Here is a 27855-nt window from a genome sequence, read left to right on the forward strand (position 1 = left end):
AATGTTGGGTTGTATCATTATTCCTGGTCTGTGGATAATAATTAATCATCAGAGCCACCATTTGCTGCCCTTGATATAAAAATAATAACCTTATGAGGAATTTTATTTTCTGTAGTTTACACAAGAGAAAAAAAGATGATTGGAGAAATTAAGTAACTTGGCCAAGGTTACTTGGCTGAGAAACTGGCCGGGGAGGGTTGCGAAGCCATGTGTGTCTGAGTTCGTACATTGTGGTTGGCACTCCAGAAATATTTGCTGTTTCCCTCTAATCCTTGCTTTAATACACAGTCTCTAGCTGAAGAATTATTTGTCAAACCAATTTTCCCTAAAGTTTAATTTGATTTTTATTAACTCCTTTCATAATCTCTTTGGCAAAAGCAGTGCTCGCCGTGTGTTCTTTAGGCAAAAGCGGTGTTGATAATGTTCTTTTTGCCTCTCTTTTACTCCCACATCCAAGTTATCTGTATAATCTTTTGTGTATTTGGCTAGATTTATTAACATAGTCTCCACAGATTCATTTAGTTGAACAAAGGATATGAATAACCTTTTTCTTTACTCACCATCAAGTGATCACACGATTGAACAAAGAACTTTTTAGTTACTATGGCAGAGCCATCTGAAAGGCTTGTTTTCCTGTGGCTCTCTGCTTCAGCACACGTGAGGGGAAGCTTAGTGGGGTAGCGAAAAGCATGGTGTTTGCATCATCAGAACAATGTGATTTCGAATACTAACTTCACCATTTTTAATGAGGAGGCAGGGGGAACTTAGCAGATCACTTAATGTCTATAACAATCTCTGTCTGACACATTTTTGAGATATAATTTATGCACCAAAATTTTCACCATTTAAAAGTATATATATATATATATATATGATATATATATATATAGTGTGTGTGTGTGCCTGTTTTAGTATATTCACAATGTTGTGCAACCATCAAATTAGAATTTCACTGTCTAATTTCATCACCCCCAAAGGATAATTGGTACCTGTTACAGTAACTCCTGATTTCCCCTCCCCTCAATCCCTTAAAATTACTCATCTGCTTTCTCCATGGATTTACTCATTTTGGACATTTCATATAAATGGGGTCATATAACATATGGCATTTTGTGTCTGCCTTCTTTTACTTAGCACAATGTTTCCAAGGTCAATACACCGTTCCTTTCCATGGCTAAGTCACGTTCCATTGTATGAATGCACCACATTTGATTATCCGTCCATCAGTTGGTAGACATTTGTGTTGTTTCTATGTTTTGGCTATTATGAATAATGCTGCTGTGAACATTCAGATATAAGTTTTTGTATGAGCATGTTTCTGTTCTTCTTGAAACTAATTCCACTAGGAGTGGATTACTGAGTCAGATGTAACACTCTGTTTAACTTTGTGAGGAAGGACCAGGCTGCTTTTCATGGTAGTCACATCATTTTATTACATCTCTCCCACCCCCAGCAATGTATAAAGTATCCAATTTGTCTACATCTTTGCCAACACTTATTTTCTTGTTTTTAAAATTGTAGTTATCCTAGTGGGCGTGAAGAGGCACTTCATTGTGGTTTTGATTTGTATTTCTATAATTTACCCAATGACAAATGATCTTGAGGGCTTATTGACTATTTGCATACTATGTTCTTTGGAGAAATTCCTATTGAAATCTTTTACCCCTTTTTTAAATTGAGTCGCTTGACTTTTTATTGTTGAGTTTTGAAAGCTACTATATTCTGAATACTGGATTCTTATCAAATATATGACTTGCAAATATTTTCTTCCCATCTGAGTACATTTTGCTATCTTGACAGCTGACACATGTTAGATGCAATATCTTGTTTAATCTTATAGCCATCTTTGTGAAGTTGATAAAGTTATATTCATTTTATAGCTGAAGAAACAGAGTTAGAGAGGTTATGGGGTTTGCTCAAGTACACACAGCTAGTAGGAGGCAGGAGCTCAAACCAAACCTAATCTCTAGCTCAAAGCCTATGAACTTGCTGACCAAAATAGCGAGTATATGATTCATGATCAACCAAGAGTTATAGGTATGGTGGTGGGTTCAAAGGAGGTAGAATGTGGTTTGAGTCAGGCTGATCAGGCGAAGATTTAAGGAATCAGAATTCATACATAGAAGCATGAAGGTTCCTCAAAGCAGGTGATACTGCCAGCAAGGGCCTTGATGTGGAAACACAAAGTTGATTCAAAAACCAAGAAATAAATCAGTAGGGCTCGAGTGGAGAATATTGTAGGCAATTTTTGGGAGATGAGACTAGAAAAGTAATTTAATGCCAGATAATGGAGGGCCTCGATGTTATTACTTTTTTTTTTTTTTTTAACGGCAGAAAGGCAATGAGGCATCGTGGAAGGCTTTCAAATACGGAAGTGACAGAATAATAGTAGGATTTTAAAGAAATTAGCCTGGCAGGGCTGATGAATGGAGACAAGGACTAGAAGACACTGTTGGAAATTGAATGAAGATTTGTTATGAAATGATAAAAGCCTGGTGGAAATTGTAGGGATGGAAAATGGAAAAAGATAAAGAGACACAGAAAGCATCTCATAAGAAGAACTTACAAGTCATAGTGAGTTACAGCAAGGGTAAAAGAATCTACAAGTTAATTCTGCAAGTTAAATATGGAGTAGTAATAATATAAATAATGCCTAACACTGAATGAATATTTTTTATGTGTGAGTGGAAAAATACCCACCATGGGCAATTCATTTGATGAATGAGTAGGAATTCAGTTGGTGGGCGATATTCAAGGTGGATAAAAGGATACGTGAAGTGTCTGAAGGTGTTCACCTATATAATCCTCACAATAACCCTATTTTACAGATGAGAAAACTGGGGTCAGGGAGGTTGGGCAACTTGGTCAAAGTTACTTAGCTGGTGTGATTGTGAATTTTATGTGTCAGCTTGACTGGGCCACAGGGTGCCCAGAAAATGGGTGAAATATTATTTCCGGGTGTGTCTGTGATGGTACTCTGAATGAAACTAGCATTTGAATTTTGGTAGACTAAATATGACCTGTTGCTCCCTCCAATGTGAGTGGACATGGTAAAATTCACTGAGGACCCAGATAGGACAAAAAAGGTGGAAGAAAGGAGAATTTGCCCTTTCTCTGCCTGACTACTTGAGCTGAGACAATAGTTTTTTTCTGCCCTGGGACTAGGAATTACACAGTTAGTTCCTCTGGTTCTCAGGTTTTGGACAAACCCAGAACTATTCCATCAGCTTTCCTGGATCTCCTGCTTGCAGGCAACAGATTGTGGGACTTCTCAGCCTTTTAATTAATTGCATGAGCCAGTTCCTCATAATCATCCTCCCTCCCTCCCTCCCTCCTTCCCTCCCTCCCTCCCTCCCTTCTTCCCTCCCTCTCTCTTTCCCCCTTTCCCTCCCTCCCTCCCTCTTCCCCTCTCCTTCTCTCCCCCTCCCCCTCTCTTTCTCTCTCCTCTCCCCCTCCCCCTCTCTTTCTCTCTCCTTGTGTCTGTATATGTGTGTGTTTACATATATTCTGTTATTTCCATTACTCTGAAGAGCTCTGACTAACACAACTAGTAAGATAGAAAGTACAGACTCCAGCTCTGAGATGTCATAATCCAAGATAAGGACTCTAGGAAAAGTCTAACTCTTCAATATTGAAAAACTGGGAGAATAGTAAGATCACTAACTGAAATAATGGTCAGTCATTTGAGAAGAGCTTCAGGGTTGCTGTAAGAAAGGGCCATTTACTTAAAAATGCCTAAAATAGAGTGAGAAAAGAGAGGGAGAGAGAGAAAGGCAAGGTGTGGGGAAGAGAGAGGGAGGGAGATAGATCTTTGAAGCCATGGGGAGAATCAGTTCACCGGTAGAGAACAGGCAGAGTACAGAGGGGAAGGTTAGACCTTGAGGAAGGTCAAGGTGAGGGAGGGGAAGAGTGAACCGTGAAGAGCAGTGAGAAGATGAGCAGTCAGTGAAGTAGCAGGGGAACAAAGAATTAAAAGGAGGTTGTACAGGAAAGTCAAGAAAAAGACCAAGAAAAGGCAGTGCCACTTGGCGTCTTGTGGTGCCTTTGAAAACCCTCTGCGGAGAGATGTGACGTGGACTCAGGCTTGCATCAGAAAACATTGTTCATGGGAAACAAACGAGAAGAGGCACTCGGTGCAGACCATCTGTTTACACAAGTCGGGCAGTATTTGGAAGGAGAGAGGACTACAGTTAGAAGAATGCCGGAGTCTAGAAGTTTGTTGGGAGTTGGTGGAGTTCTGTATGTGATTGGAGAGAGAGAAGTCTAGAAGTTTGTTGGGAGTTGGTGGAGTTCTGTATGTGATTGGAGAGAGAGGAGTCTAGAAGTTTGTTGGGAGTTGGTGGAGTTCTGTATGTGATTGGAGAGAGAAGGAAGAGAAGTAAAGGAATCCAATAGAACAGACACTTGGAATTGAAAAGATTCATTTCTAATGGTGGTACTAAAATATCTACTAGTGGACAGAAAGCTTTTTTTGTTGTTATTTAAAGTAGAAAGCTAACATTGATTTTCAGTCAGTGTATTAGGCATTTAATTCTCTCAGAAACTGAAGAAAGCCCTGGCCGGATGGCTCAGCGGTAGAGCATCAGCCCGGTGTGTGGAAGTCCCGGGTTCGATTCCAGGCCAGGTCACATAGGAAAAGCGCCCATCTGCTTCTCCACCCTTCCCCCTCTCCTTTCTCTCTCTCTCTCTCTCTCTCTTTTCCTCCTGCAGCCAAGGCTCCATTAGAGCAAACATGGCCCAGGCGTTGAGGACGGCTCCATGGCCACTGCCTCAGGCGCTAGAATGGCTCTAGTCACAGTGGAGCAACGCCCCAGATGGGCAGAGCATCGCCCCCTGGTGGGCATGCTGGTGGATCCTGGTTGGGCACATGTGAGAGTCTCTCTGTCAGCCTTCCCTCGCTTCTCACTTCAGAAAAATATACTACAAACAAACAAAAAAAACCCAAGAAAGTATTAGTATTATTAATATTTTTTGAGATAGTGAAACTGATCCTTCTTTTAGGGACATTGGTTCATTGTCTTGTCCCCAAAGTCACACAGACTGGGTGATCACCCATGAGCTTACCTTTAAGAAAAAAAAAATATGAGTTCTACTTACAAGAATGTGGCTGCTCAAAGTAGACTATCATCTCTAATAATATTAGATCACAATCTTCTCCAATAATAGTCATTAATCATGTTATTAATTGTAATCATCATCTCTAATTACAATATCTCACACTTGTCATATATTTGTTATATGCCTGGCACTGTTCTACGTGTATAATATGTATTAGCTAATTTAATTTTGCCAGCCACTTTATAAGATAAATACTAATATGGGTGAGAAAACCGAGACCCAGAGAATTTAAATAATCAACATAAAGTGCTAGTGGCGGTATCAGGACTGAAACCCAGCTACGTGGTCTCGTTCCAATGTTTGAGCTCTTATACTCTGTGCTAGATGCCTCATTATTGTGCTGTCCTGTAAGGTTCCCAAAGCTCCTATTTTAAGATTTCTCTGATATCCCCATCAACCATGGGGGATGTATTTGCCCTTTTGGCGAAGTGATAACTGGGGTGTGGAAGCGTCAACACCGTCACCATTGAGTTAAGGGCTGGACTGTGCAATGAAGTCCAGGTCTCCCTCCTATTAGAACTGTGTCCTCCTATTGGGAGGTACGTGCGGGGAAGGGGTCAGGACGGGACACTGGCGCCGTGGGGACTCATCCCCAGCTCCGTCTCCCCAGCTGTGTGACCACAGTCAAGCTGCTTTCCCCGCCAGGCTGCTGGTTTCCTCTCTGAAGAAGGAAGGGCTGGGCTTTGATGATATTCTGACCGCAGGGCAGTGAGGTCCAGTATCAATATAACGGAAGCCACACATGCAATTTAAAGTTTTCCAATAGCTGCATTAAAAAGTAAAAAGCCACTGAATAGTATGAAATTTGACCGTATGTGTAACTTAACCCAGTTTATCCAATATATCATCATTTCAGCATGGAACCAAAATAAAAAAATTACTGCATTTATTTTTGAACCATCTCTTTGTGATCTGATGGGTATTTTGCACACTTAGCACATCTCAGCGTAGACCTGCCACGTTTCAAGTGCTCGGTAGCCACGTGGGGCTAATAGCTAGAGTACTGGGCAACATGGATTTATACACTCAGTAGTAAAAAGCGTGAACACTCTTCTGCGGAGACAGGTAGCTAGAGACATTGCAGCCGGCACACAGGCTGCTGAGGTACTTGCCTCCCATCTGCTTAGCTTCAAGTCCACCTTTCCCTCGGGCGTGCCGAGGCATCTGCCTGCCTCCACTAAGCGGAGTGGGAAATTATGAATGATGTCCCTCTCCCTACAGCCCCAGCCCCTCGCCCGTCAGTACCCGGGAAGTCCACACAACAAGGGCATCCCCTTTCCAGGTTGATAGCCCCGCGGGATGATGCGGGCGGTAAATTAAGCAGAATGCGGATGAAAAATGAAGTGTAGTCACACTCTAACAGGACCAGCAGTCAGCAGAGTCTATGGGGGCTCATGACAAATGCATTCTCTTTTAGATCTCTCCTGGCGTTCGAGTGCTGAGTCATTTATTATACTGCACGTTATGGATGAGGAGGGAAATAAAATAAAATGGAACTCACATCATCATCGGAAGGGCAGATTTACTCTTCAGGGCTTGTCTGGGGGGGAGGAAGTCCCCTTGCAGGAGGGCATGCTTGTTCCAAACATCTTTAAGGTGAGTGAGGGATGGTTTCACAGCTCAGAAGCACAGGTCGGTCTTACAAGAGTGAAGGGAGAACAGAATTCCCCCTTTATTCGTCAGGCAGGGCAGCAGAAGCAGCACATTAATTTTAAGAAACCTGGGGGACAGGTAAGTTTTGAGTCCTTACTTTATTGTAATTGACAGCATTCCCAGAGATCCACCAGGCTGCTGCTGAGAACACAGAGTGGTCCAGGATTTGCGGCTTTTGAAATAATCCCATAAAAACAGAAAAGGCATTGTTGATATCCATAAACAAAGTTGACACTAATGAACACAGCAAAAAAGAAAAAAAAATTTTTCTTTTTTGAAGATAGTGTGGCGTTCTTTTTCAGCCAGAATTGATTTTGGAAGTAGCCTGTTTGCCCGTAGAAGAAAGTGATGTGCAGCTGATGTGGGGTAGAGCCAGGAGGGATCGCAGTGATGCTCTATCTGGTCCAGGCGATCAGAAACGGAGTGACCGCCGCCCTTATCCATGGTAGATGTTGCTAATCTGCTCCTTTTCCCACTAAGCCCAAATGTGACTTTAAAATTCTCAACAAGAAGTTCCAGGCAGCAGATACCATATTCCCCCATGTATAAGACGCGCCCGTTTTTGAAAAATTTGAGATCTAAAAACTGGGTGCGTCTTATACAGTGGTTGTAGGGGTTTTTTACTTGCATTTTCCACTATTTATTTATTTATTTTTATTTTTTTTTATTTTTTATTTATTCATTTTAGAGAGGAGAGAGAGAGAGGGAGAAAGAGAGACAGGGGGGAGGAGCTGGAAGCATCAACTCCCATATGTGCCTTGACCAGGCAAGCCCAGGGTTTCGAACCAGCGACCTCAGCATTTCCAGGTCGACGCTTTATCCACTGCGCCACCACAGGTCAGGCCGCATTTCCCACTTTTTCACACTTGTTTTTGTGCTCATTGTTGTAGATTTTTTTACTTGCATTTCCTGCATTTTCATGCTTGTCTTCATGCTCATTGTACTGGGTGAAATGATCCTGGGATAATATCAAGAATGAGATCGTTGTCAAGTCATTTAAGAAGTGTGGTGTTTCAGATGCCATAGACAGAACTGAGGACGAGGCAATATATGAAGACAGACACAGATGAAGACAAGCTAATGGATGGGAATTTTTACAGTGATGAGTAGTTGTATCAATTTTATTTTATTTTTTTTTCAAATTTCAGGCCCCCAAATTAAGGTGTGTCTTATACATGGGAGCATCTTATACATGGGGAAATACGGTACCAAGCCATCAGCATTATCAAGGTGAACCTGTTCACCGTCCTTCATCTGGTCTCACCTTCTCACCTTATACATGAGGAACACAAGGTCAGAGAGTTAAGTTTCTGTCTACAGTCTCATTTACCAGGAAGTACTGGTGGCAAGATAGAACCCAGGGACACCTTCTGGTCCCTAAGCCTACTGTCTTGCTACTATATTCTACCCACGGACAGGTTGGGCTGCAGGAAAGCTCCATGTAGTGTGCAGAAATAGGTTTCTTGACAGTATCTATGTCCAGATAGATAGAACCAGGTCTGTCCTTTTTGGACACAAAGACCCAATCCACCAAGTCCTGTCCACATAGCTGGTCTTTCAATTCTATACAGCGGCTCTTCTGCCCTGTGGAGAGGCCTGTCATTCTCACGTTCTTCTGCTGTGGTTCGTATTCTGTCCTCTGTTCCGGTGTGGAGAGGCCTGTCATTCTCACGTTCTTCTGCTGTGGTTCGTATTCTGTCCTCTGTTCCGGTCATTCTCCGGTCCCTCTGGATAGCCTGGGGCATGTCTGTGTTCCTCTTCAAGAGTGGCCTCCAGAGACAGATGTGATCCTCAAGTGGGCCCCAACGACCGCAGGACAGGACGCTGCTCCTGGGCAGCATAGGGCTTGTTTGAAGGGCTTAGAATAAGATCCCCAGACTTCTGTCATTCATAAACCATCACCGCAATTTTTATGCCATACGTGCATACAACCCTTAAAACTTTTTCTGTAATAAAATTTACATGTGTTTAAAAATTTATATTTTTTACATAAATTTACTCTAAGAAGAATCTTTTATTACCACAACTAAAAAATCCTGACATAAAATGAAAGGCAGCCATAAAAGTGAACACCGTGAGAATGAAAGAATTTATTCACTTCTGGTTCAATACTGTATTACCTGCCTGTCTCGGCTGAAAGGTAGGTTACAGGTGTCAGGGAGTTGTTAAAAAATGTACTAGTATCACATTAAGACCTGATAATAATCAGGAGCATAGAAAAGAAAATGATAAAAGAATAATTCTCCCCTAATGGGATTCAATTTTATTTAAAGATGTGCCCACCTGCCCCTAAAATATTGCTCATGCCTCCTCAAGGGATACCACGTGCCGCCTTCCATCAGGCTGAGGGCGGACGGGTCTGTGTCTTGTCTCGCACCCTGGAAATGTGGATCCTCTGTGTCGATGGATTTCTGCTCAGCTGCCTAAAGAAATAATGTGTTCTTCTCAAACTCAGATGAGTTCTGTCTCCAGGAGCCAGTAGCCTTTCCCTTCTCTCCCCAGCTTGTTGCTTTCATCCTGTGCTGTCGGTGTGGGTTTCAGTGCAATCCCTCGGAGCTATTCTCTTTTGTCCCTACGAGCTGCATGTTTTTCTCTGCGGTGATGTCTAGGCTCTCTGATGCCCCAAGTGATCTCTGGAACAAAACTTAGGGAACCTCACAGCTCAGGCGTTCGGTCTCGTATGAGGTCTCGTGGCTTCTGTAGCTGCCGAGACCACACTGACATCTCTGCCTCTCTGAAGTCATTCGAGAGACGCTGGAAGAATTCCCCAATGAGCTCCCTTTCCTTTACAATCCTGTGTGTGTCATCTGAAGTCCCACCATTTGAGACATGGGTTAAGACTGTGGGCGCTGAAGTTAGACTCTTCCGGTTTGAGCCATGGCTTTGCGACTTTGAGAAAGTTAGTTGACATCTCAGTGCCTCGGTTTACTTATCTTTAAAATGGGGATACTAGCATGCAGCTTACAGACCTCATAGGGCTGCTATGATTTTTAAAAGAGTTAATTCACTTAAGGCACCTAAAAACAGTGCTCAAGCATGTAGTACTTCCTCAGTGAGTGCCTACAATAATGAATACCTTCATGATGTGTTCCCTCAGAGAAGGAACAGGTCTTGCTTGCAATTTATTTGTTTGTTTGTTTGTTTATTGGCTAGAAGTAAAAGAATAGGAAATGTGTTATCCAAGGAATGAAAATAGGATTAGAAATTTAATTCCTAAATTTCACTCCTATCTAATTGACAAGAGGCATTTTCTTTCTTTCTTTCTTTTTTTAGCCTGTGCTTTGGTTTCTCTTCTTATAAAATGAAGAACATTGAATACTAATAACGTTAAGTATTTGCAAAACAAATCTTCTAGCAACCTTGTGAGAGAGTTCTGGATAATGAGCTCAGTTTTATTGACAAGAAAACCGAGATTCCCAGAGATTAAATGGCTTATTCAAGAACTAGCCAGTTTGCAAGCCATAGACTGGGTCATTCACGTCAGGTTCCATTTTGCTTACTTCAGAGGCAAGGGGGCCATGAAAGTCCAGGATATAAACATTTAATAAAAAAATATGTACCACCCACTCAGAGGGTGGGGGAAGCCAGGGCAATCTGACCCGTTTTCTGAGATTTTTCTGTGTGTTGATGATACCTAACGTGGTATTTTGAAGTCACGACCTCTCTCTTAAACACTGGAAGGGAACATTAGGAAAGGGACGGAGGGTCTTTTAGAATTGGGGGTCACATGGGTACCAGTGCTTCTGCAGCTTGATCTTGTTTGTCTTGGCTGTAAACACCATGCCCTGGCTGAAAAGATCCTTGTGCCTCAACTTAAATATCAATCATGTTACTGGAATGGACACTTGGTAATGGAGTGTTTTAATGAGAAGGTGAAGATGGTATTGTAGGAAGCAGTGACAACTCTAAATAGAGTGGCTCCCAGCACAAGTGCGCGCGCACACACACACACACACACACACACACACACACACACACAGGCACACACACTGCTGAGGATCAATGCTGAGGAAGCATTGATCGCCCTCTCGTCTCATCTTCAATATTCAGTATAATGTTGTTACAAATCTCAGAGGGCAAACGCCAGCCCTGGAATTTGTTTGCTCAGGCGTCCTTTAAGACCACGTATCCACAGCCTTACCTGGATGGAATCAGGTTAGGAGGGCGCCGGGAAGAGGAGAGCGATTCCAATCTGCAAGTGCCAGTCTGGCCCAGACGTACTAATATTCATTTTGGGACTCTCACGTCTGTAAGTATGTCTGGCTACAATGTCTTCAGGGGCCACTGAGCTCAAAGAGGTGACCGCAGTGGACAATAACCTCGAATCCTTGGTGCTAATGACGGGATGGGTGAGCTCACATCTACCCCTGGTTTCGCAGTAGAATCCTTCATTGCTGTCTAAAAGAGAACAGGACTGAGTTAGCTCTTAGATTGTCATTAGAAAAACTGATTGGTAAGGTCACCTTTCTGATTCAGTTCAAGAATTGGCTAAACAAGGTTCACCGTGTTGGGGGAGCCACAACAAATAAAACTGATGAAAAAGAGACAAAATGTCATGAGAGAATGGGAATAGGGAAGACAAACTCTAGCTAAGTGGAATTAGGAAACAAATTGCCCAGGAGAATGTTCCAACTCCCATATTGGTGTGACTTAGTGTGCTCTCAAACGGGAAGAAATTGGTTCAATCCAATGAAGGTTTGGTTCATGACTGTCACATGTCAGTAGGATTAGTCTTAGAACTGCAATCTGAATTCTTGCACCTTACTCCCTCTGTCCCTACCATTAGTGCAAGCTTCATTTATCTGCTTAGACATTTGTCCAAGGGGCACAGTCTTCTTATTTCATTATAAGAATGTTGAGGAAGGAACACCATAAAATTAATTTTGACAGTGAGCTTCATGCTTATTGAGTTCCACTGTGTCGCATGCATTGACACATAGCTCATAAAACTAGCAAAGGGACATAGTCAACGGGAGAGAGAGATGCTCGCGGCCTTTCATTCAGTGGTACAGGTCATACAGGGGTGGCCAGAAGGAGGTTTACAGTTATGAGCACACAGAACAGGATTTATTGTGGTATTATTTACTAATTATTATATTATTTTCCATACGAACAACTGTAAACCTACATCTGCCCCTCTCTGTACTGATCTCGACCAAACTTTCTATGACTGTCAGCATCCCAGTGTTTTCTCCTTCCTAGACAAGCCCATTGCGTGAATCACAGCGTGAAAGATGGTACAAAAATGATATATATATATATAAAAAAGGGGGGGATTTAGAAAAATGAACAACTTTATTCTTTCAGGAGCACTTAGGGGACAGGTGCCAGGGTACTTGGGTTGGGCTGTGGGTGATGAATTGGATTTTCTCAGGTTGGAAGGAAAGGAGGTCGTATTATCCAGGGAAACGGCTTACTCTGTGGTTGCTCTGCCCGCGCCCTGAATTTCCTTGCCTTTTGTGTTTTTGAACCATTCCTTATAAATCGCGCTTGGGGGCTCCAGAGCTGCCCATCCTCATGGTTGGTTTTATATAGACAGGTACACCTTGTCCCACCAGTCCCTGTCCTTTGGACTGTCTGCAGGAGAAACAGGGCCATCTGTTCTGACAGACGCTACCCAGAAAATGCCAGCGATGCCAAGGGCGCTTTCTTTCTCGTCTGACCTACTTAGTCTTCCACAAACCAATGTTTTCTCCCCCTTTTTACTGAGTTGGGCTAAGCACACATTGTTTCCTCCCTTCCACCCTGTCCGCCCAGCCGTGTTCTCTTTGCTTTTAGGAAAACACTTAGCCAGGGAGCCGATCTCTGAGGTACTGTGGTCCTAACTCCTCTTGCAATACATATGCAATCATCAGCTTAGTAAGGTTAAATGAGTTCAACTGATGCTATAAAATCTTGATTAATGCTAACATATGGGTAATGATTCTGGTTAATTGAATTTTCAGGTTAACTGAGGGTTAAATGGTAGGTGTAATAAAATTGCTAAGCACTTATCTTTATCTGTTTTAGGGTACTTATCCCATTCTGCCTTGCCTGGGCATTTGACAAGTTTATGTCTTATGTTCCCTAATAGACTGTGAACTCGCTGAGGGTACAATCTGGGCCCTCTATTTGTCTGTAACTCAGCGTGGCCCAACAGACAGTATTCCTTTTTTCTTCTTTTTCCAAGTGAGAAAAGGGAGATAGAGAGACAGACTCCCACATGTGCCCCAGCTGGAATCCACCCATCAACCCCCATCTGGGGCTGATGCTTGCAACAGAGCTATTTTTAGCACCTGAGGCAGAAACTCCACAGAACCATCCTCAGCACCGAGGGCTGATGTGCTCCAACCAATCAAGCCATGGCTGTGGGATGGGAAGAGAGAGAGAAGGGGGAGTAGGAGGGGTATAAAAGTCAATGGTCACTTCTCCTGTGTGCCTTGACAGGGAATCAAACCCAGGACATCCACACACTGGGCTGACACTACCACTGAGGCCAACTAGCCAGGGCCCAACAGATAGTATTTTTAAGACAGTGACATTATTGTGGTTTATCATCATTGTCATTGTCATCATCATCATTATCATCACCACTGTGATTGTGTTATGGTTGGTAGCAAGGACTTAGTAGCTGAACAGCCTCAGTTTGGATATTGCCTCTGTCAGTTATTGGTTCTGTGGGTTTGGGGAAGTTACTTAACTTCACAGTGTCTCATTTTCTTCATCCATGCAGTTAAGGATAATACTACTAATTATTTCACAGAGCTATTAGAGTTAAATGAGTTAATATTTATAACAGCAAGCAATGCACTTTACTAAATGCTCTAAATAATATTCTTACTTGATATTGAAGGGAGATGCTCTTATTACCCCATTTTACTCATGAGAAACCTGGAGGGAGAGATGTTAAATAACTTAAGGTCACAGACCTAGTAAGTGGTAGAGACAGGTTTAAATTAATGAGGTTTGACTTGACAGCCTACACTCCTCAAATGGTGCTCTTCTAAAAAAATCATCTTTTCTTTTCATCTTTAAAATGATCATACTCCTGGTTCTGTCCAACTATAGAGGAAACATTTATTTCTCACACTACATGGTTGGCTGGAGGCACTGCTCATCAATATGACTGAGGAAGCCAGGGGGATAAGGGCATCGTTGTGATCCTTGATCTGTGTTTCCAAGACATCTGCAAGAGCAGGGAAGGGAGCCCAGTGAATTATCCAATAGCCTTACAAGTTAACTACCTCCCTTACATTCACATTTAATTGGCTCAAACTAAGTCACATGGCTACACCTAAAGAGGGTAGGAAACTGCAGCCCGACCATGACCCAGAAGGTAGAGCTAGAAATACCCCATGAAGAGCAACAGCTACCATACCCAAAGGCTCTCAAATTGCCAGGTAAAACCTAGACCCTGGGAAGTAGGGTTAAGTGAGTAGGTGTACCAATGAAAGAAAGGTAGGTTCTTACTCTGGAGGACGCTTCCTCCACCTTGGCACCATTTATACATTGAACCAAGTGTTCTTTGTTGTGGGCAGATGTCCTGTGTGTTGTAGAATTTTTGCAGCATCTCTAACTTCTACACTTTAGATGCCAGTAGCACCTTGCCTTCTTGGGTTATGACAATTAAAAATGTCTCCAGGCAGCCTGACCAGGCGGTGGTGCAGTGGATAGAGCATTGGACTGGGACACAGAAGACCTAGGTTTGAAATTCTGAGGTCGCCAACTTGAGCATGGGCTCATCTGGTTTGAACAAGGCTCACCAGCTTGAGCCCAAGGTCGCTGGCTTGAGCAAGGGGTTACTCAGTCTGTTGTAGCCCCCCAGTCAAAGCACATATGAGAAAGCAACCAATGAACAACTAAGGTGCTGCACCGAAGAATTGATGTTTCTCATCTTTCTCCCTTCCTGTCTGTCTGTCCCTATCTGTCCCTCTCTCTGTCTCTCTCTCTGTCTCTGTCACACACACACACAAAATATCTCCAGGCATTTCAAAAATGCCCCTCCCACTTGATAAAGCACTGTTGTACAGTGACCTCATTTGTACTCATGGCTGTTGGGTCTCAGGGAAATTCTGGTTACCCTCTGAGCCCATTATATAACTAAGGACCGTGTGGAAGATTCTGCAGATTGGAAAATGGCCTTGGGGGACCAGTGGCTTGCAGGGACTCTGGGTTTCAGTTCGACACACCAGCCTACACCCCCCGAATCTTTGTCAGATGTTCTTTTGGTTGCGCCATGTTTTCTAAACGCTTTTTAAAGTTATCTACAGTTGACTTTGTACTCTGCAGAATTCTTCAGTGGATCAATGTCAAATGATCGGGCCCTGTAATTTTCAGCCTATTATTTTTCTTGGTCCTCTGTGGAAGGAGGGAACAGCTGGTCATCATGTGCCATGTAATAACTTTTCATACATTTGAAGACTGTTATTAAAGTATCCCCAAACTTCTCTTTGTTGGGTAATTGTAATGATCAAACATGTACTAGGAATTGCGTAAAGCCTGGGAGAGGGTAGAGTCTCCCCACTAATATTTTTGAATTAAAATGGAAGAAAAACAAATTGTGACAGAAAATATCAACTGAGAATAAAGGCAACTCTGACAGCCTTAAACTGTTTAGTTTATAGGGTTTTTTCTTCTCTTGCCCCCCCTCCCCGCCACCTCCTGCCCCCGCTGTTTATTATAGTTATTGTAGCTGACCTGAAAATTTTAATTTATTACTGTGGAAATTAATGCCCCAGTTAAGATTTTATAGTTCTTTTAATCTTAATGATATTTTAATGGAAATCCAATGATGGACAAGATATTGCGTCTCTGCTTGTCACATCGTAGGACATGACCAAATATAATCCAATTAACTCCACTGTCACTGATGAGAGTCCATGGCTTGAAAGGACGCCTTCCCACACAAGTAATGTAACTTGGACCGTCACGGATAACAACTACCATTTATTCCATGCTTTTCAACTGCCAGACCAGGTCCTAAGAGATTTAAAAGAATTCTCTCATTTAATCTAATTCACTCAAAGGGTAGAACCCTTATTATATCCCTTTTACAGAAGTAGAAACTGTAGATCAGAGAAGTTAAGTAACTTGCCCAATGTCATAGAGCATGTAGATAATCTCCCAGGTGTTGGAAGAGCTACTGCCCATTGATCCACCTGGCTGGAGGAATTTGGATATGATGAATTCAGATGTGGCCCATGGGCCATTGGCATAAGGGAAGAGTAGTGGGATATTATTTTGCTGTATTAATCTAGGTTTTCCCCCTTTTTCATATCTTGTACCCCTACTTCTATTTTTATAGTGGTTAGAATATTCTATAACACCTGACCTTAAGGGGGCAGGGCAAGAGAACCAGAAGAAAAAAAGAAGTAAAATTTTTGGCTTTGTAGTATCCAAAGCTAAGGTTCAAGTACAGTGGTACCTTGACACACGAGCACTTTAAGTCACGAGCAATTTGAGAGACGAGCAGTCACTTGTGGGATTTTTTGCTTTAAGTCATGAGCGGATATTTGAATCACGAGTTTCCACCATCCTCCACTAGAAGGCTTGCTGAACGTTCTGAAAGGGAGGAAGAAACAAACTTCCATGGAAAGGTTTTTGTTGAAATGTCCTCTAAGTGAAAGCGAGGAAAGTGTGGCGAAAAAGCCAAAAGTCAGTGAGAAAAATGATGATTGTTGGGCAAATGAGTTTGTAAAATTTGTATTTTCTGAGTTTGCTCACTTTTATTGTTAAAAATGGTGCTGGGCAGCTGTCTTTGAAATTGCTAATTATCTTCCTGCTTGGGGAAGGCCATTGTTATGCTAATGTATCCTCTCCCTCCACCAGCATCTTTACCTGTCCTTGAAGATAAATACACATCATAAACCAGTTTATTTCTTTACATTCTCTCTTGTTACATACATATATATGTGTATACTGTATATATATATATGTATTTGTTATTTATTCAGTATATTTTCTTATTTAAAAGCATATAAAACAAAAAAAATTTGTGGTTTTTGGGGGCTGGAATGGATTAATTGCATTCTCATTAATTTAAATGGGGAGATTCGATTTGACAGACGAGCAAATTGAGTCACGAACTCGACCATGAAACAAATTAAACTCGTGTGTCAAGGTACCACTGTATTATGTAAAAAGACACGGAAAGATACAGTTAGTCATGTCCATTTCCCTATCTCTGAGACTAGATAAAAAGGCCATTTGACTAGAGGTATGGAGAGAATGGGAAAAGAGGAGAGGTGGGTCCCTCAGGAGAGGCCTCCTGTTCTGTTTCCCTCTTCTGAGTGTTGGGCTGGAGGGAGTGAGACCATCCCCAGAGGGATCCAAGGAGTCTGATAACAGGGATGTACTTCTCCCATTTCTGGATGACTCCCAGGGAGCAGCTGAGCTCCCGGCATTCCCTTGCACCTGGAATGGGGCAGGGCGGATGGAGCAGAAATGACTGCATGGTGTACCTAGATGGAGTCACCACACTCCCCAGATCTCAGAGGGCACAGATGTGGCTTAGTCTCTCACCTGAGGTAGAACAGGTGAGGCCACAGTTAGCAGAGCCGGATCTGCAGAGGCCCTGGGGTGGCAGAAAGGAGGCTACAACAGTGATCTCGATCAGATGGATTGGAATAAAGTTATCTCAGAAGATGCCAGCATGGATAGATGACAGTAGCCCTTGCCAGTCTCTTTCCACTTATGCCATGGTCCTGGGGGAAAGAAGAGGTGGGGACACTCTGAATTGTGAGTTCAGCTTCTACGACAAGAAAGTACAACTTTAATAGAAATTAAGTTCAATTTAAGAAAAATGTTATGTTTCTTGCCTCTGATCTTGGGATCTACCATGTGTATTTGCTACAGGAGTTTTTGGGTGGTAGCAGCAGCCTCACAGCTACCCTGAAGATGGGGGAGGCATGACTTCTGCATCGATGGGGTGAGATCCAAAAGAAACGATCAACACGGCATCTCAGTTCCTGGAAGCAAGGCCTGATTCAGAACAGAATTGCAAGAAGTGGCCAGGGTCTGGGAAATGGATGAAGTTGAGTCCCCAAACTTTGGGACAAGGTCAAGCTGAATTAGTAATGGCCGAGGCCTTCTGTGGCGCTCCGAGCATGGGACGGGAACTGCTTACAGGCTGTCCTTCAAGGGTCATCCTTGGCCATAATAAATGAGCTGAGCAGAACTTACAGATGGGGTCGCATGGCCTCAGTCCGGGCAAGCAGGAGTGCAAGCCCGAGACTTGTCTCAATGATCCAGTCTTTGACAAATGAATCTCAAAAAAAAAAAAGAAAAGGAAAAAAAAGAAGACAATGTGTATTACCAGATAAAAATAGTGTCCACAGTACTCAAATTGCATTTCAAAAATCTTGACGGTTTTAATCTGAGACTTATCATTCAAATATTAATTTTTCTGTCAAGCATTTTTGCAACTTATTAATCTGACACTTTGAGGGGGCTCCATTTAGAAAGTGTGATTGGAAAAGTATTTCTGGAGTCCCTTTTGGACTGATCCAATTATAACACCATCTTTTTGAGGTACTTACTTTAAGTTTATGTCAGATTGTATGCTAATGTACACTGCTCACAAAAATTAGGGGATATTTTATTGCTTCATATTCATTTTGAAATATTCTCTGATTTTTGTGAGCAGTATATTTGCCCCCTCCCCCCAAGGTTAGGGACTCTCCTTTATCATTTGTGTGTCCTTCAAAGGCCCATAGCATTGACCCCCTTAGTCTGTCTCGGTTCGTCTCCTTCTTCATCTCTCTACCTCTTCTCCATCACACAGGCCATCATGAGTTCTTTGCTTTCTATAATGTGTTAACTTTGGACCCACCAAATTTATCGTCCCATGGAACCTCAAAAGTGAACTTTCTTGAACTAAGGGTCTTTGTAGTTACAATTAGGGTGGAATATGAATGTGAGATCATTCTGGATCAAGGTGGTCCTTCACTCCAATGACAAGTGTTCTCATAAGAGATAGAAAAGGAGGAGGCTCAGGGCACACAGAGGGGAAGACTGTGTGAAGTGGAGGCAGAGATCAGCATGATGCACCTACAAGCCAAAGAATTTCCCAGCGTGGCCAACAGCAGCTGGGAGGCAGCATGGGCTGGATTCTCCCTCAGAGCCCCCAGAAGCAACCAACCCTGCTGACACTTTTTGGGCAGACTTCTAGCTTCCAGAATGGAGAGAGGATACACCTCTGTTTTGAAGCACAAGTGTATGGCAATTGGTTTTAACAGTCAGCTCCCCACCCTGGGAGCTGATACAACTATTCAGAGTGCTTAGACTGCTGGGTCCCCTTCTTTCTAGGGGCCCGTGCACATCTTATGCCCTCTCCTGCTATACTTTCCACTTATTTAGTCCTCTCTTCAGTGACTTTTGGCGTGTTTTGGGCAAGCTTTCTGTAAAGGAACAGATGATCAATATGATAGGCTTTGCGAGCCATATGGTATCCGTCACAACCACTCAACTCCGCTATTGTATTGTGAAAATAGCCATAGATATAGAGAACATATAAGCAAATGAGAATGGTTGTGTTTCAGTAAAACTTTATTTGTAAAAGTAGGTGGGAGGCTGGATTTGCCTGTGAGCCATAGTTCGTTACCACGGCTGTGGGTTGTTCCCCTGATCTCAGCTTGAACATCATTTCCTCGGGAACCTTACCTTGACTTTTTAGACAGGGTCTCTCATAGTGGTCTTTATATCACTTATCCCACTTATGATTATTTTTTCTAGATTCATTGAGATGTTATTGACACATTGTGGGAGTTACAACATGATGATTTGATAACATGTATATATTGCAAAACGGGTTCACCAATAAGTTACACCTCCATCACCTCAAATAATTACCTTTTATGTCTGTGTGTGGTGAGAACATTTAAGATCTATTCTCTCAGTAATTGTCCCGTATACAATACATTCGTGTTAACTATAATTATCATGTTGTGTGTTCTGTCCCCAGAACTTACTCATCTTATAACTCAAGTTTGGGCTCTTTGACCATCATCCCCCCATTTCCCTTAACTCCCAAGCCCCGGCAACCCCTGTTCTAATCTATATTTTTATGAATTCAACATTTTTAGATTTTATATACAAGTAGATCATACACTATTTGTCTTTCTCTATTTGGCTTATTTCACTTAGCATAATACCCTCAAAGTCCATTCATGTTGTTACAAATGGAAGGATTTCCTTCTTTTTTTTATGGCTGAATGATAATATTTCATTGTGTATATATACCACATCTTCTTTATCCATGTCCCTGATGAGTAGTACTATTGAGCACTTTGCCATGTACCTGTTGGCCAGTGTGTGGTTTCTTTGGAGAAATGACTGTTGAGGTCTTTTTCACATTCTTAAATCTGATTATTTGTTTTTGTTTTCTCGCAGTTGAGTTGTATTCACACTTGTGATTAACTCATTGTAATATATTTGTTTAATGCCTGGTGTCCCACCACACTGGAAGCTTTACTCATGCGACTGTGTCTGTGTTTACTTATCACCAGATTCCTAGTGTCTGATGCAATGATGGCATATAGAAGTGCTCAGTAATAGTTTTATGAAAGAATAATTAAGCACAGTTCTCGGGCTTCTATAAGTTCAGCCTTGTTGCTAAATCTAGCTTAAAAATATGCAGAGCAGTTTCTGAAAAAAAAAAAAACTAAACTAAACTAACCATAGAATTACCATATGATCCAGCAATTCCACTCTTTGGTGTACACACTAAATAAGTAAAAGCAAAGCCTCAAAGTAATATTTGCACACCATGTTCCTAGCAGCAGTATTCACAATAATTGAATGGGGCAAAGCAAACTCCGTGTCACCAATGGATGGATGGATAAATGGAATGTGGTATATATTATAGGGGAACATTATTAAGCCTTAAAAAAGAAATAAAATTCTGATACATGATACGACGTATATGAATCTTGAAAACATTATGCTAAGTGAAATAAGCCAGACACACAAACAGTCCCAAATATTCTATTATTTCACCTGTATAAGGTATCTAGAAATGGCAGATTCAGAACGATAGAAAGTGGAATGGTGGTTGGGGCTGCACCCCATCTTACAGAGGAGGGAACAAGAGCGAGTGTGGTGCTGTGGAGAGTGAATTAGATTTTAGAAGACTTGTGTTCAAGCCCACCTGGACCACTGATTCAGCTGATATCCTCAGACATATCCTAGCCCACATCTCTGAGATGTGTGTCTACAAACTCTGGTGGTTCTGTTGTTCTGGTCTTTGGTTTCAGGCTGGGTTTGCTTATGAGCCATCTGCGGAAGCCGGTTATTGGGTTTTGTGAAAGGGCCTTTCTGAGTTTTGATTAACTTTGTTGACTATTTCCCTCTGCTTGGTCTTCTAGGTCATTCCAATGGCCTGTGTAGTTTTGTGTTAAAATGTCACCATTAAGATACACTTGCTTGGATCACATTCTTCCTACTATGTTTCAGTTTCATTTCATGGGAGAGGGCAGCCCGTTCTAGTGGAAGAAGCCAGGAGAGGGTCTGGTGTCTACATCAGACTTTGACTCAAACTTACCTTGTAATCTTGTCAGTCAATTGACTTTAGGGGCTTCAGTTTTCCTAAGAGTAATAAAGTTAGCAATCCTTGCTGTTCTTCTTTTCCTTCCTTCTTTCCTTCCTTCCTTCCTTCCTTCCTTCCTTCCTTCCTTCCTTCCTTCCTTCCTTCCTTCCTTCCTTCCTTCCTTCCTTCCTTCCTTCCTTCTTTTCTTCTTCCCTTTCTTCTTCCTCCCCCCTTCTTCTCTTCCTCTTCCTCCTCTTCTCCTTCTTCCCCTCCTTCTCCTTCCTCTTCTTTGAGACAGAATGAGACAGACAGGAAGAGAGAGAGATGAGAAACATCAACTTGTAGTTGCAGCACTTTAGCTGTTCATTGATTGCTTTCTCATATGTGCCTTGACTGAGGTGGCGGGTGCTCAAGCTGAGCCAGTGACCCCTTGCTCAAGCCAGTGATCTTGGGCTTCAAGCCAGCGACCTTTGTGCTCAAGCCACCGACCATGGGATCATGTCAATGAGCCTGCACTCAAGCCAGTGAGGAGTTTCAAACCTGGGAGCTCAGCATCTCATGTCAATGATCAATTTACTGCACCACCACCGGTCAGGCTTCTTCTTCATCTTTCTTTCTTTCTTTTTTTTTTTTCCTGTTAACTTACTGAATTTTTGTAAGGAAAATAGTGGTTGTATCTGTTTGGTATTTCCCTACCAGAGTCTGTGCTCCAAGGACTAGCGCTTTCTTCACAAAAACAGGCAGGAAGATGAGTAAAGGATGCTCAGGATTCAGTCACAGGGCTGGCTTCCAGTCCTGGCTCTGCCACCATTCCACCTACTGATGCTGGGTAAATCGTCTGCGCCACCCTCAGTGACGTGTTTCCTCATCTGAAAAGTCAGGGGCCTTGAATGAGATCTCTCAAGTTTCCTCTTAGCTCTGAGAGCTTGTGATTTCTGTACTTCAGGCATGTAGCTCTGTGCCTTGCATATATTAGAAAATTAATAAATGCTTATTGAATTGAATTTAGTTAATTGCTGTTTATTATTAGTCAAGTGTCATTGACTCATCATGTCACATAAACCTAAATGGTTTCTGGAAAGATGTTTGGTACTTTTAAAATTATTCTTAGGAGAAATGTGGCAGTGATCATTTATATTTAATCATTCTAAATATGACTGGCAATGATACCAGTGATAATAATGATAATAATAAACATGTACTAAGTGTATGTTTGTTTCAGGAGTATATTAGGTGTTTTTATTTTTCAAATTTAATTTTTATTTTTTTTAATTCAAGTACAAAATAATTGCGATTTGACATGTGTATAGTTTACTATGTGGTCAACACACTAAGTCTAGTATTCTAAAATTTAACTCTTGTACACAACCACAACCTTAGAAGATATGTACAGATATTAACCCCATTTTACAGATGAACGATTTGACATGCTGAATAACTAGACATCTTTCTATACAGGTTCACTATACCTGATCTGAAGGAACAGCTAATAGATGGTAGACCTAAAAGTTGAAACTTGTTCGGTCTGGCTCTGAACACCTAAGGGGCCACACTTAGCAAATAAAAATAAAGGACGCATAGTTACTTTATTATAACTATGTCCCATGACATCATACTCACCTCATTCACATCCATAACATGGGTAATAAATATTTCCCCACTGGCTTACAGATTCAGCAGATACAGTGGGTTCACCTGAAGAACAGTTCATTGAAATAGAACTCTTGCTTATTACGGAGTACTTGGCTTGCTCTGCTGTAGGATCTCACAGTAGTTTTTAGTACTAGGTGGTAAAAAGATATAAAACGGAAGGTTTCCATATCAGGAAAATGGCCCCACATGCCATGAAACTTGCTTTTATTCTGTATCTCTTAAATGAAATGATTTTGTGTCTTATTTGTCTCATGAATGTCCTCTCTGCTCCTGGGGTTTTCTGTTTAAATTAAAAGATGAAACAAATTGAGTTTAAAAATAAATTTCAAGTGGAATCTGGAATGATGGCACTGAATGGAGGCCAGCTCTCTTGTGGGTCGTTTGAGAATGTTGCTTCCGGGATCCAGCTGGAATATCTGATATATCTGTTGCTATGACGATAGGTTCTCATTAGTGGATGACATAGACATTTGAGGTGTATGCTCACAGTGAGGGTACACGTTCCAGCCTCTTCGTTCTAGTTCCAAATCTCATGGAGTTGGAGGGGTTCCACCTTAAGTTGAAAAATGGAATAATCACAGCAGGAGGCAGTATATCTACTTGGTTAAGAGCCAGGGCGGGGCTCTAGAGGAAGTCAGGCTTGGGATCCTGGCCACTCACCACCACTTTAACTCAGTTTTTTTTTTTTGGTTTTTTTTTTTTTTTGCTGTAAAATGGGCATAATAATAATGCCTACTTCATAGGCTTGTGTGAAGAGGATTCATGAGTAGATTTATGGAAAATATTTAGCACCATATCTGGCAAATATTCTTCAATCAATACCATTGCTGTAGGTATTTTTATCATGACTGTTAAATTAAAATAGTCTATTCTAGGGAACCTTGGTGATGGTCCATAAAGTTATATTTTTGTCACCCTGTAAACCACCACAGGGAGGAAGAAGAGTTAAAACTGAAAAGGGAAAACTGAACCAGAAAACCAAGTATCTCTATTACTGGTTTACCAATCTGGTTGTGGGAATTAGGGCAAGTTGTTTGACTACCTGGAACCTCATTGTCTTCTCTGTGAAAGAGCAGAAATGATTAACTGGCCACCCATCCAGCCCTGAAAGATGTTCTGGGGATTAAATGAGATCCTATATATAAAATGAGGGCCTGGGTTCACATGTCAACCCCATCTAGGGCCAATGCTCAAATCAACTGAGCTATTTTTAGCACCTGAGACCAATGCTCAGATCAGCCAAGCTATTCTCAGCACCTGGGGTCATACTCAAAGCAATTGAGCCACTGGCTACAAGAGGGGAAGAGAGAAAAAAGGGGGAGAGGGAGGGGAAGAGAAGCAGATAGTCACTTCTCATGTGTGCCCTGACTGGGGATTGATCCCAGCATGTCTGCATGCCAGGCTGACGCTCTATCCACTGAGCCAGCCGGACAGGGCCTGAAATGCTTTCAGTGTTGGGAATTGCTATACAAATGTGAAGGATGCCTCCTTAGATACAGCTGGCCATTCTTCACAGGGGCTTCTGCTAACCTGAGCCCCTCTGTTGTAGCATTTCTTTCAGAAATTGTTTTTCATCTGCCATGAGCTATCTGCCTGCTCTTTGCCAGGCACCCTCTTTCCTTTCATGAGAGATAGGTTTGTTTTAGTAATTTTGTAGTTTGGAAAGTTCTGTTCTTATTTAGGTGCATGTACTTCTCCAAGCCTCTTTGTGATTCAACGTCTTTAGCTGTTAGATCGCAGAAAAAGTACTGATTTCATACAGTTGTTGCAAAAGTTGAATAAAAACGTGTGTAAAGCATATAGCAAGACAGAAAAACACTTTAAAAAGTTAGATATTAATTGCCATCAAGATTTTTTTCTGTGTTTCCATCTATTTCTTGTAGTACTATCCTAGGACTCTATAACTTCAGGTTTGGTTGTCTTGTCTTTTAAGCTATGTGAAACTGTAGCTATAATCTGAACAGACCATCAGTCAATGATATTTTTTTTAGAGAACCTTGTTCCTATTGTCCAAATCCAGGCTTCATAAGTCAGGAGCTACTACTATACTTTTTATCATGGAACCATAATGCCTTGTACCATCACCTACATTACAGCTAAAATTATATTTTAAGCAAAAACTACCACTAGCAGGCAATGAGACAAAGAATCCTAGATAGAGTTCCTGTACCTTACATTGAAGACATACAGTTCTTCCATTTTCATTATTTGATGTCCTCTATGGGGTGTTATTCTCCACTTGACTTCTCCCCCTTGTTGCCACACCTGTGATTCTTGAGCTGCCTGCATTTAAGAAGGCTTCGTTTCATTTGGTTAATTCGTGTCTCTCAGCTATTAAATTGAAGCCCTTCATGGTATTGAGAGAGGTCTTTCTGATCTGTGGTCAGCTCCTTGCTTCTCGCTGAGTTGAAAGGGAGAGTGGAAGTTCATTTTGCCCCATGCCATTCCCCACTGTCTTGCTCCCTGGGTGAGAGCAGAACAGGGAGTGCTATTCTGAGCACAGATGGGGTTTCCTGTGGCCTATGCCCAGTCTTCAATCTGGTCCTTTTCTCTGCTCCCATTTACTAACGATGCCTTAGAAGCGGTCAAGCCCAGCCTCAGTGCCCATCTAATGCAGACAGCAGGCATCAGATGGCGGCTTGAGATAGGTCACATTTTCCTGTCACTGGTAGTCCTGACTTACTTTAGTTCCATGGTCAATTCCCAAACAGCAGTCACTCATTGAAGTCTTGTCTCTAAGCAACAGAGAACTCAAGTCAATTTAATGGTCACAGACTGGAGTTTAAGTCATATGCTTTTAAATTCTATGTCTTAGAAATTCACCCATAAAATTAGGTTCTTTAACAGTTGAGATGATATCACTTACCTTTATAGCATCACAGATATTGGCTTACTGATGACAATTTGTCTATTGAGAAAGACCTAGATTATCCTAAAGTTAAAATCTAACCACCTGATATATATGATCATGACATTGGAACTTTTACACCTGCTTGGTAGAAGTATAAAATCTTACAACCATTTTGGAGAACTGTTTGGCAGTTTCTTACAAAACTGACACACTGTATAATCTAGCCATTCTACTCCTAAGTATTTACACAGAGAAATAAAAATGTATTTCCTCTCAAAGACTTGTATACTGATCTATTGCTTCATTCATAATAACCACAAACTTGAAACAACCAAGCATACTTGGAGGTGGATGGATAAACAAATTGTGACATATCTGTAGAGTAGAACACTGCTTAGTAACAGAAGAGTTAAATTACTAATGCACACAACTATATAAATTAATGCCAGTGGCACTATCCTAAGTGAAAGAAATCCAGAATTAAGGAGCACATGCTGTATGAGTCCATTGATATGAAATTCTAGAATAGTCAAAACTACTAGTAGCGATGAACTGAAGTGAGGTTGATGGGGCTGGGACGGTGCCTACAGAGGACCATGAGGGAGCTTTGCAGAATAATAGAAATGTTCTTTATATTCATTGAGAGGGTATTTACGAAGGTACATACATGTGTCTAAATGCACCAGGATAGGCTTAACATGATTGCATTTGTTTTTGTATTGCAAATTATACCTCAATAAAATTAATTTAAAAATAAAAATGTCCTAAAAATAAGCATTATGGAATGAGTTTTGAAAGAATAATGGTATTATTTATCATATATATATTCTTTATCAGATTATAAATAGGTTAGGTGAGTGGTAGGACTAAGAAGCATAAAATCCTGCAGTAGATTCAAAAAAACTCTAAGGAATGAATATGAAAGATAGCCCATGCCTTCCCGTAGCATTGTCTTCCAATAACACAGATGTGGGATGCTTTAGCTGCTTGCCAAACCCGCAAGGCGTAAGAAACACCCGAGCCGTGTCCCAAATCTATCAGTCTTATCCTAAATAAAGCATATGTTATTGGTTCACAGGGTTTGTGATACACTGCCCAAAGCAAGCTTCATGGAAAGAACATTTTTTTTTAAGTAAATCATTTTTATTCTGCTAAGAACATCAAGTATCTTTATTATATAGGACTTGAATTATTTACCTTTGGTTAGTTGGGGGAGGAGGATCTTGAATGATTCAAAGTTAAACTTCGGCAGTGCAACGAACTGACTCTGGAGAGGAGTGTAGGATTTAAGAGCACTTTGGGGAGTTAGAAGCTCTGGGTTCAACTACCAGGTGTGCCACTTACAAGCTTGACACAGGGCAAATTGCTTTCTCCAAGTCTCAGTTTGCCCTCTTGTAAAACGGGGATAGAACACACAGTCACTGAGGTTGAATGAGGGCTGGAAGAGATGAAACCTATGAACCACACAGTGTAATTTTTGGCATGTGCTCGGAGAGGTACCTTTCTGTATTCTCAGGGGTTAAGAAAAAATGAAGGCTTATTAATAAGGAGAAATACAGAGAGGAAATGCAGATAGAGACAACGTTTTTTTCTGATTATGGAGAAGACTCATTAGGGTTTTTTTTTATTGAATTTATCGAGGTAACACTGACAAAGAAGTCATTAGGTTTTGACTATACCAGCAGCATAACAATTTCATGTCAGTTTTCCCTATTTAAAGCCGAGATCTATCCTGACTATCTGAGAAGGATAGACAGATCAAGGGCACGGAACTTGGAAGGGCATTTGCCTTGATAATGTGCGCACTGAAAGACGTCTTTTGACAGGGAGATCAAAAGCTAGAAGGAAAAATGCCTGCTATCGCTTTTGATAGAGAACCGTCTGGAGATGTTGTGGGGTTTTGATGTTCCTTTCAATATAAGGTTTCCATGAGTCTAAGGTGGAAGTCTTGACTTCTCAAGTGTGAAGATACAGTCAAGGTTATATTAATTACTGATCGGAAACTCTTAAGGCCTAGTGAGAAGCTATTTCATGTATATATTTACTTACAGTTGCATTTCTTTAAATCATGCCTTAT

This window comes from Saccopteryx leptura, chromosome 6 (assembly GCF_036850995.1).
Source record: "Saccopteryx leptura isolate mSacLep1 chromosome 6, mSacLep1_pri_phased_curated, whole genome shotgun sequence".
Lineage (NCBI taxonomy): Eukaryota > Metazoa > Chordata > Mammalia > Chiroptera > Emballonuridae > Saccopteryx > Saccopteryx leptura.